This window comes from Physeter macrocephalus, chromosome 5, assembly GCF_002837175.3.
Source record: "Physeter macrocephalus isolate SW-GA chromosome 5, ASM283717v5, whole genome shotgun sequence".
Lineage (NCBI taxonomy): Eukaryota > Metazoa > Chordata > Mammalia > Artiodactyla > Physeteridae > Physeter > Physeter macrocephalus.
The window spans coordinates 101,487,362-101,497,765 of record NC_041218.1 but is presented as its reverse complement, the minus strand read 5'-3'; the positions used below and the strand labels follow the sequence as shown (position 1 = coordinate 101,497,765).

Below are 10,404 nucleotides of genomic sequence, written 5' to 3'. Positions count from 1 at the left end.
ACCAACAGTCTCCTAGGGTGTATTAACCACTTGAGGAAGCTTGCTAATGGGTCGACTTGAATTGAACACACAGCCAATTTCAGAATCCCTGCTGTGCGAGTTCAGTGGACAGTCAAATTGCTTGTGCTTTTTAGAATAGATGCTCTGTAATCAAGGCATCTTTTCCGTGTCTTGTTACTTTCAGTTACTGCCATTCTTTGTTTTTAATGTTGCGTACACAACATTCATGCAATTTCACTTTACCATAGTAAGTTTTGCGGAGAGCTGTTTGGTTGATCCTCGAGCGTGCGGCGACGCACAGTTATATCAATGCAAATTTGTATGATAATTATCTTCTGAAAAGATTTTAAGACATAGATGCATTTTAGTTCAAATATGAATCGTCTCTGGATGTTAAGGAAAACTTACACAAAATTCCCTCACCTCTTACATTTCGTAATTTTTCTTCATTTTTGTTTCTTCATACGCTGCCTGAGAAGATGTACTGCTAAGGCAACTTGCATAAATTATTATAATAACATTATAATACCTTTAATACTCTAACCTCTATTATTCGTAATTTTATATGAGCTTTATAAAAACGGATAGGAAACATATAAGTAGTTAAAAGGGCCAGAGAAGTGGAAAAGCACAGGAAGCCACATAACTCTAAGATGAGAAATGGCATTGAAAACTGACCTCAGCATTGGGGCTAAAATGACTTGGAAACATCTGGTGATTGGTGAGGCCAGGGAGGGCCGGCAAGGTGCTGCCTGCGGGGCCCACATGCCACTCAGTGTGACCTGCGGCAGCCTGCACAGCAGGTATGCACTGGTAGAGGGACATGGAACTTGGTCAGGACAGCAGTGGCCAGGAGAGAGTGGGTATTGTCTGCAGGAGGGAGTGAACAGACAGAAGGTCACTGCCAAAGTCCAGTCCCGAGGCCAGAACCCGGCTGTGGCTGGGGGAGGTCCTTTTTGAACCAACAGGTTCTCAAGATCCACTTTGCTGCCCTCCTCCTGCCCTGTGGGACCCACTGGCACCACCGTGCTGGCACAGATATGCCATGGATGAGGCAGAGGAGAAGGTAGATGACCGGAGGAGAGAAGGAAAAACCTAAGGAGTGAGTTCAGCTACAAGGGGGGATCATAATTTTTAAAAATGATAGATTCTGTTGAGAGATGGACAAAGGAGATCTAACACACACAAAGCTTGGACTACCTGCCGAGGGCATTTGGGTACATTTTGTAGTTACCGTCTGTCGAGGATACAAAGCCTTCACCTTCACTTTACTGAATACCCCTTGGGTTCGTGACCATCTTGTTCATTTAGCAGAGAAGAACACAGACCGGAAAAGGTAGGATGAATTTCCTCAAGTCACACAGCTACAAGGTAAGGATGGAAGGAGAGCCTGGTGTGTGAGGGGTGGCAGCTCCCAGGACAAAGAACAAGACACAAACACTGCTGTGTAAGGCAAAATAGTTGTTTCATTACTCATGAGTTCAGGGAAAATACAAATATTTGTGTCTTTCTACCTTGGGCATTTGCTAACCTCCAAGAATTCATCAAAGCTTTGAGGTTGCACAGGATTTTGTGGTCATTTGTTTTATTTTTTTCATTTGTTTTCATTGCTTACATACATGGATTTCATTTCTTACATACACATTCACCATGGGACAACTTCACACACTCTAGCAGTTCTGAAAATTTCCATATAAACATAATCTTTTTGAGCGCTATTTGTTTATTCCTTTTATAAAAATTGCGTATGGTTTTCTATGAAACACAGAGCATCCTGGTGAGAGACCACTTTGTGACCAAGTTCAGTCAGCCTCTGAGGAGCCTGGTCTGAGTCAGGTGATCTTCTAGCACAGACTCCTGGCTCTGCCCCTTCCCTTTGCTGGGGAGTCTGCCACTGCCTACGCCCCGAGCTTGGCAGGGCTGGATGTTGCTTACCAACCTCTCCTGAAATGGGCACGAAGTGCTGGTCACCCCACGGAACAAGCAGGTCATACAGTGGCACACACTTGCCCATTGCAGAGCTCAAAGATGCTGATCTGAAAACGTTGAGCTCTTGTATCTTGATTTCTTCCTTCTCCCCTGAGGGCTGTCCCTTTGGGGAAGGAGAAGGTGGGCACTGCTGAGAATTTCTTGATCTTTGAGCAGACACCCCACAGCTACTCCTCACCCCAGTCTCTTCTGGAAGAGCTAGAGCAGGGCGCCTGAGTCCTTGCAAGGGTCTCCGGGGCATCTGTGCTGGGGGTCTGGGAAGGACTCTCCTCCGCCTCACCAGAAAGGGTCTCCCTTTGCTGGTTGTTGGGTGGAAGTCCCATGAGGAAGTCCAGGTGGCCATGTTGCCACAAGGAGGGAACAAGCCGGAGCGTGAAATTGTGCCTGTAAAGGATTGTGCCTGCATCTCCATGGCATGGTTGAGCTCTGAATTCACAGCCATTCGTGCTCCTCATTTCTTGTTAAAGGAAATAACAAAGGCTTTTTATTGTTTAATGCACTTTTAGTTTAGTGATCTCTTGTTTGTAGACCATCACGACCTATTTCTATTTCTACCACTTTAGTGAGGCAAAGGTTTCGAAATTCAAGCATTGTTCAAGAGAAAGAGAGAAGATATCCTGTCTCTAAATAGAATTTTAGGAGTTAGATTTGCCTATGTCCGTTGTAGCTTTACTGCAGACCTGCGATAGGGAATTAGGAAATGGAATAAAGGGAGAGGCCAGTGACCCCTCTGACACCACTGGATGCGGGAGAAGGCTGAGTGGCTCTGTCCACTCTAGACTTAGGCCCTTGGGAGAGCTGCGGGGGTGGTGAAGAGGCAGGTGAAGTACAGAAAGGATTTGGCCCTGCCCATCCCCTGGGGTCCAGGCAGAGACCATTCCCCAGCATTTCCTCAGAAAACCAGATGGTCGTACCTGGGCAGCTTCAGTGAGGCGGAAAACATTTCATCCGCTTATTTATTTCTTTCTTGTCTATTTTTTTAACCAGTTATTCAGCCTTTATTTTATAATTATGAGTGAAGGTTCAGAGGAACTTGCCACAAAGGAATCCTAGCCAAGTAATCAATGAAGGGGGTGTTTCAGAAAACAAAACCTACTCAAGCATGTTAGGAGTAGGAATTGCAGGGAAAGGAAAGAGTTACAGAGCCCTCCTCCCCAGGCGCTGTGAGGCAAGTGCATTCTCTCTACTCCACCCTATTCCCCAGCCCCCAGCCCAGCAATCTCACCAGAATGCATCTCAACCTCTTGTTCCCTGATGCTCTGTTAATACTTAGAAGGCCATTTCAATGGAAAGGCTTGAATCCCACTCTGGATTTTTTAAAACCACATCCTCCCCTTCAATGTCATTGCTCTACCCTTCTGGAAATCCTCTTAGGTGACTGGTCAGTTGTTTAATTGCTCTGTCTTGGATTTCTCTTTGAAATAACTACCAACCATTGATTTTGCTCCTAAAGGCAAGGCTGTCCTGGCTCAGTTAGCTTGTCTTTATTCTGTGTCTTTGACCGTGAAGGTGGGGGGGCCTCTTGCATAGAGGAAAGAGAGAGAAAATATGAAAGAAGCCACGAGAGCTGGGGCCTCCTCTAACTGACTTCTGACATGCCCATGTGGGGCAATTACAAAGGCTGCCTGGGGCCAAGGCGAAAGGATGGAGAGAAGAATTTCAGGCAGGTTTAAAACCAAAATAGCCAGACCTCTGGCCACATGTCACATACCGTGCTTCCACATGAAAATACATTCACCCCTGTGAGTCCTCCATGAAAGTCCGACAATCCCTGTGTCCCATGAGTTTTCTTTTTTTTTTCCTTTTTTTTTTTTTTTGTGGTATGCGGGCCTCCCTTTGTTGTGGCCTCTCCCGTTGCGGAGCACAGGCTCCGGACGCGCAGGCTCAGCGGCCACGGCTCACGGGCCCAGCCGCTCCGCGGCATGTGGGATCCTCCCGGACCGGGGCGCGAACCCGGTTCCCCTGCATCGGCAGGCGGACGCGCAACCACTGCGCCACCAGGGAAGCCCCCCATGAGTTTTCTTGAGTAAGGTTTATCTGTCCCTCTCTCATCTAACTTACAACTGTGGAGCAGGCTCTCCAGCTGAAAAGGGGAGAAATGGAGGGCCGCTGTGGCCACTGGTTCATATGGGTTCAGACCCATTGAGTGCTGCACAGTTTGCTCCCCCAGGCAATTCTTCACGGCTCACGGTGAAACAGGGAAGAACAAACCTAACTCCATATTGGATCTATTCCTTTAGCTCTAACCCTCGTGCTCTGTTGCCTGTGCTTAGTCATGCTGGCTCTGGATATTTTGGAAAAGAATGTTGCCTATAGCCTGAAATATACAGGATAGCCCATTCTTAAGGGTCTGGCCTTTAGAGGTATAACTCTTTTCCATTCATATAGAGATAAAATGACATTTGTCATTTTGGAGGTTTACGGGAGCGTCGTGACCTGACCTAGGCAGACAGCTGGAAGAATGAAGGATTCCAGCACCAAGAAGTTTGTAACCACCAGCCACATCCCCTCCCCTTTTAGTACAAAAGAAGCCTGAATCCTAACTCAGGTAAGATGGTTCTTTGGGACACTAGTCCACCACCTTCTCAGTCTCCTGGCTTTCCGAATAGAGTTGCTATTCCTTGTCCCAACACCTCTTCCCGATTTATTGGACTGTTGTGCCATGAGCAATACAAGCTTGGACTCGGTAACACTGGCTCCAGCCCCTGGGCTCTGGAGTAATCCATTTACCGTAAGGAATGACCAGTTTCTAGAGCTGCGTAGTTTTCTCAGCCTGATTCCTGCTGTGTAACAAGCGATCCCAAATTAGTGGCTTTGACACCACCAGGTGATAATCTCACAGTTTTCCTGCTAGCCCTCAGCTCCTGGAATCCACCTGAAGGTCCTTGCCCAGGTGGCCCCCACAGGCAGTTCACAGCATGGGGACTCACTTTCTTCCAGGGCGGGCCGAGCCCATCTCTGTGCTGTCCCTCTCTTCTCCCACTCTTAAAGGGCTCATGGGATTAAGTCAGGCCCAGCTGGAGAATTGACCGATCCTAAGGCCAGCTGATTTGAGAGCTTAATCACATCTGCAAAATCCCCTCACAGCTGTCTCTTGAATTGTGTTTGATTAGATAGCTGGAGGAAGACCTGTGTCCAGGAGTCTCAGGAGCTGTCTTAGAATCCTTCCCACCACATGACCCCTGGTAGTTTGGGGGTCCAAGGGCTTCATTTTGCTGTGTCCAGTTTAGTCCAAGCTGGTAGTGTTTCCATAGAACAATTCTCTTAAAAACTCTGTGCCTTTCCTATGAGATGGGGGTGCATCAGCAAATGTCAGAACCACAAATCTCTTTCTTTTTCTCTCTCTCCACATAATCTTTACACATTACAACCTCAGCCTCAGTGTAGCTAGATTTGTACCTTTGGGGCTAAAGGCTCCCAGATTGTGTCCCAAGAGCTATTCCTTATCTCTTAAATTTTCTTACACAGTTTTAATCTTTAGCATCTTCATTGCAAGTAACATTTCATTTAGTTTTATTATTTATTTAATTACTTATTTTATTTTATTATTCATTTCATTTCATTTGTTTTCCTAAATTAAACTTATACAAAGTTTATCTGACTATTTGGGACATCTGTTGGAGATTTTTTTCTTTTCTTGGTCTTTTTAATTTCATTAATAATGTTTATATTTATAAATACTGATACTTTTTCCATTGAAGCTTATCTATAGGATAGCTATAATCTCCTCTTGAATCTCTCTACTGAGATATTTTCAAGTTTCTACTAATATACTTATTGACCTATTATTACCTTACTATTTCACAACATTTTGTTTTCTTCTTGCTGGTTGAGTTTATTTTCTTTATTTAGTGTCTTTTTTGGTGACTCGATTTTTCTCTTTTTACTTGGATACAGGAAGTTAGATTGAGGAAGTTACTTGAGTTAATTTCCATAGAATTATAGGAATAGCTGATCATGTGTGAATGACCACAGTTTTTGATAACAGTATTGCTGCTTCTGGCATGGGAGGAGAGGGTCTGATTCTCAGCGTGATGGGATGGAACACAATCCTGAACATGTTGTGTTGAGATTTCTTGGGTAAGAGGTCCTCTGACTTTTAAAGCCCCCAATCTCCTCTATTAAGTTATCTCTGGTCTCAAAAGCACACCACATGACACCCGAGACTCATGTACCCTAAGAGTTGTGGGTAGGAGGGGTGGGGACAGAGCCAACTCTAAACACAATACCTGGCCGTCCATCCAATTCTCCGTCATATCTCAACTCCTGTTTCCTTCAGACCTGAAACAGTCTGTGCTTTTCTCACGCCTGTGAATTTTGTGTGATCTACATTACTCCTTCAGTTTACTTTGAATTATCAATTCTCTATTATCCTAGATCAGAAAGTCATTTTCCTTTAATATACTCTACAAAATAATAGTTACCAGTTACATAGTACCAAAGATCAGCCTCCCATCTGTTCTTGTTTGGTCTGCCAGTGTGTGTGTGCTGACTCATTATTAAGGAAGAATAGCATCCTGATGGGGCTCCAAATCAAATTTCCCTATACTGGATAGCCATTAATATTGCCTCTTGCCCACGCTGTAAGACAAACCAGCCGTGCATCTCAAGGATACCACTCTTTTGTCATATGATTCATTTCATGTGGGCTACATTGAACACATGTAAGTATTGCTCAAAGACATTGGGGGATATAAAAGGGAGTATATTTAAGATTCAGCCCTCATGGAGTTTTCCATTGCAAGGTGAATGCCAAGAGAGATCCCACTGGAAAGAGAGAGAATATGGAGCAAGGGGAGGTTCTGTGGATGACATTGGGCTCCACCTGGGCTTTAAAAGAAGGATAGAGTGTGGTCATATGGAGACTAGGGAGTCAACACTTCAAGAAGAAGAAACAATATAGATTAACCATTAGCATTTTTCCAAGTTTCTTCCATCTACTTTGTCTCAGTTATCTTCATAAATTCCATGAGCTGTAAATATTGTTGTTATTATTGTTATATTATTAAAATAACATCCTTATATTATTATCTGCAGTTATATTATTTTATGATTTCCATAGTATAAAGGTCTTGTGTTAGATTCAATATTCACTCTATTAGCTTATAATTCAGAAACAATTTAATCCTTCAAACATTAAAAGAGTGTTCAATGCCTATAAAATTATCCCATTTTAGAGATAAGTCAACCTGGGCTATGTTCATATAATTAAAAACAATTAGTTTCAACTCTCTTTACTCTAACTGGTCAGTTGCTGGGTATTGTGTAAGCCCAGAAGGGAACTTTTATTTTGACTCTTTATATTAATGTAAAAATTATGTTTAAGAATACAAGGAAGAATAATTCCAGGGTGTTTCACTATGTGTTGCAATGGTCTTTGTTTCCTTCCAGTATACTTATCTATGAGCCCGTCATTTTATTGGCACCATGGTTATAAATGTTTTCAGGAAGTGCTTTCTGAAACAATAAATACCTCTCCGCACCATTATCAAAAAATTCCCCGCATTTCATGCCTACATTTTATTTTGGCAACGTTCAGGGGAAAAAGAAAGGAGCCTTTGTTGATCAGGCTTTCATACTAAAACCTGAAATTTGGGAATCTGAAAAGTGAGAATAATGATATCTTTCCTTTTATGAATATTTAGAAATGTTTATTTCCAGCTCTCACTTTGGTGAAATTTTCTATGAGTCTAAAATAATCATAATTTTAAGAAGGAGTAACAGCGTCTTTATCCTTATAGTCTACAATGTGCCTTCAACACTTTATCCCATGTACTCACCATGAAGTGGGCACTCTCAGCCTCATTTTCCAGTGGAGGAAACAGAGTCTTGGAGAGGACAGGTAACTTGTACCAGGCGTTAGGGTCATTAAAAAGGAGAAATGACTCAACTCAAGGCTCTCCCTCTGTCCCCCAATTGAAAGACCATTTTTCGCCTTCAAAACAAAACAAACAAACGAAAATTCTCTTTTCTACCTCTGGGTTCAGATGACAGTTACATTTTGCCCAAGAATATTGAGCAATATCAAATAACTTTTTTCCCCCGAACACTGGAGATGAACCACAAGTTATTATAACAAAACTGGTCATTGCTCTCGCCAAAATATTTCATCAGCTTCTGGCGTCTCCTTATATCTTGATATGCTTATCCAGCATGACTGATGGCTTGGTCCTTAATAAGTAGGCTAGTTAAGCAGAGCAGTTAATGACAGGAGATTTTTCTTTGGCTCCAGGGCTCAGCATGCACAGACAGGACCCTGCATGAATTCCCCCAGCATGTGACGATAAGATGCTTCTAGTCTGCCAGCATCAAGCAGCTTCATTAATTAAAAACACATTGCATGTTATCACAAAAGACTGATTTTTCTAGGAAGAATCACCCTTTGGCATTTATGATGAGCATGAAGAAAAACAGATAATAAGACTACAGACATAACTTTCCTTAATTTAGGACAGCAAATATTTAAGATTAAGATTAAGACTTCAGGAAAGAGAGCCTTTAGTTATCATTCTGCAAAGAAACTATTTGGGACAGTTGTTTTTCTTTGTTTAGGCTGGCTCTAGAAGGTAAACATTTACTCAGCCATGCCGGGTATCTGTGATTTAACATGATATAGCCCTAAAGTTTAAAACACACAGTTGAGTACTTCACCCTTTTGTGCTTAAAACAAAACAATGCAAAAATAAACAATAAGGGGACTAATAAAAAGTTTACCAAGCTGCCAAACACTGAAAAAGAATCTAGCAAAATCAAGATGTCTCTTTGAAGGAGGTTATTGATATTTTCAGCAGGAAGTACAGTGTTCTGAGGCTGTTTTAAAGCAGTATGGTCTTAAGATGACCTACCTCATAGCACTAGTATAGAACTTAAGAGAACCTGGAATCCAAAGCCACAAGATTTGACTGACTTGGATGTCCAACCCTATGTAACCATTTCCAATGTCCTGCCAAGCAGTTTTGTAGCTCCTTCTTCAATTTCACCCCGCACCTCATTACGTTACAAAATTTGCATTTAAACTAGAAGAGTTCCAACTGACAAAGCGTCCTCCTTAAAAAATTGAAGCGATGCTTTTTTACTCCCTGGCGTAAACCACTTCTACTTGAAAACTTCTACCATCTCCCACCCAAATGTCCTCTCCTCCACACTAAGTATCCTCTAGGAAGTCTACTTCCCATCAGGTGGAAAGACATTTAGCAGTCACTATCTTTGAGAACAGTCACCACCCTCATGGCAGGGATTTTGCACTCAATAGTTCAGAGCCCCCCAGGCACACTGTCAATGGTGACAAAAGGTGTGGAGCCTCTTTTTGTACAGATTATATTTGTCACAGATTTACGAAGTCAAGAATTCCAGATGAAGTTTTTCTGCCTTCTCCTGAAGGTCATGAAAAATATGGTGGCGATCCACAGCGACCTCATAAACTGCATATTGTTACCAGGATAAAAAGTACAAAAAGACGTCCATATTGGGAGAAAGATTTAATAAGGATGCTTGGGTTACGAAAAGCACATACTCCTCAAGTTCAAAAGAATACCCCTTTGGTGAATGCAAAACTAAAAGCGGTTAAACATTTGATAAGAATCAAGCCCCTGAAGCTGCCACGAGTTCTCCCAATGGAGGAGGACATGTCCAACACGTGCCTCAAGAGCACTAGGGAACTGATGGGGGGGTGGCTTCAGAACCCTGAGCACCACGAAGAAAAGAAGTCCTGATGGTCTCGCAGCTTCAGAGTGAAAAGTGCAAGTCATTTCTATGTAAAGATGGTGAGAAAGTGTTCTCATTAAAATACGTTTTAAATTCTAGTCATTAAAAAAAATCAAGCTATTTTCCAGATCCCTTCAACATCTGGGGTCTCTTCTTCGCATGTGGCAGTTTGCCAGTGACCCCAAATCAAGCACAGTAATCCAAGAGCAAGCACAATGAAGCATCACATTCTTAGATATCTACTATGTACTTATATTAAAGCTGTCTTAGTTGAGTTTAGATGTTTGTCCAGAGCTTTCATGGTATTTCCATTTCTGAGATGATGACGTGCCCTGTGCATTATCTATGTGCTGCCCTTGCTATAAGGTCTATGTCGACCTGCCTTTTATGTCCTGTTGCAGATCCTGGTGGACAAATGTTCAAGCAGCTGCCTTAACGCTATACTTACTGGTTGTATAAGGAAAAGTAATTGTAGGGTTTCCTACGTACAAAGTTATGACCCTGAGATGGAGTATTTGCATTAGATACATCAAACACTAGGATCTTTACATTTTTTCCTCCCTTAATGTCTATTTTGATCCAATATAAACATAGTCTGGGCATGATATAATATCAAACCACTATACACGTCTATAGGTTGCTTAAAGACTATCCCAAAGAGGGAAATTCAGGGAAAATTCCAGTATAATTTAATTGTTCATATTATATTTA

General features: G+C 42.4%; 1 pseudogene; it reads left to right on the top strand.

The window, feature by feature from the left end:
• The first annotated feature begins 660 nt into the window (after nt 1-660).
• LOC102995203 (39S ribosomal protein L30, mitochondrial-like) lies at nt 661-9,701 on the top strand (annotated as a pseudogene).
• The last annotated feature ends 703 nt before the right edge of the window (nt 9,702-10,404 follow it).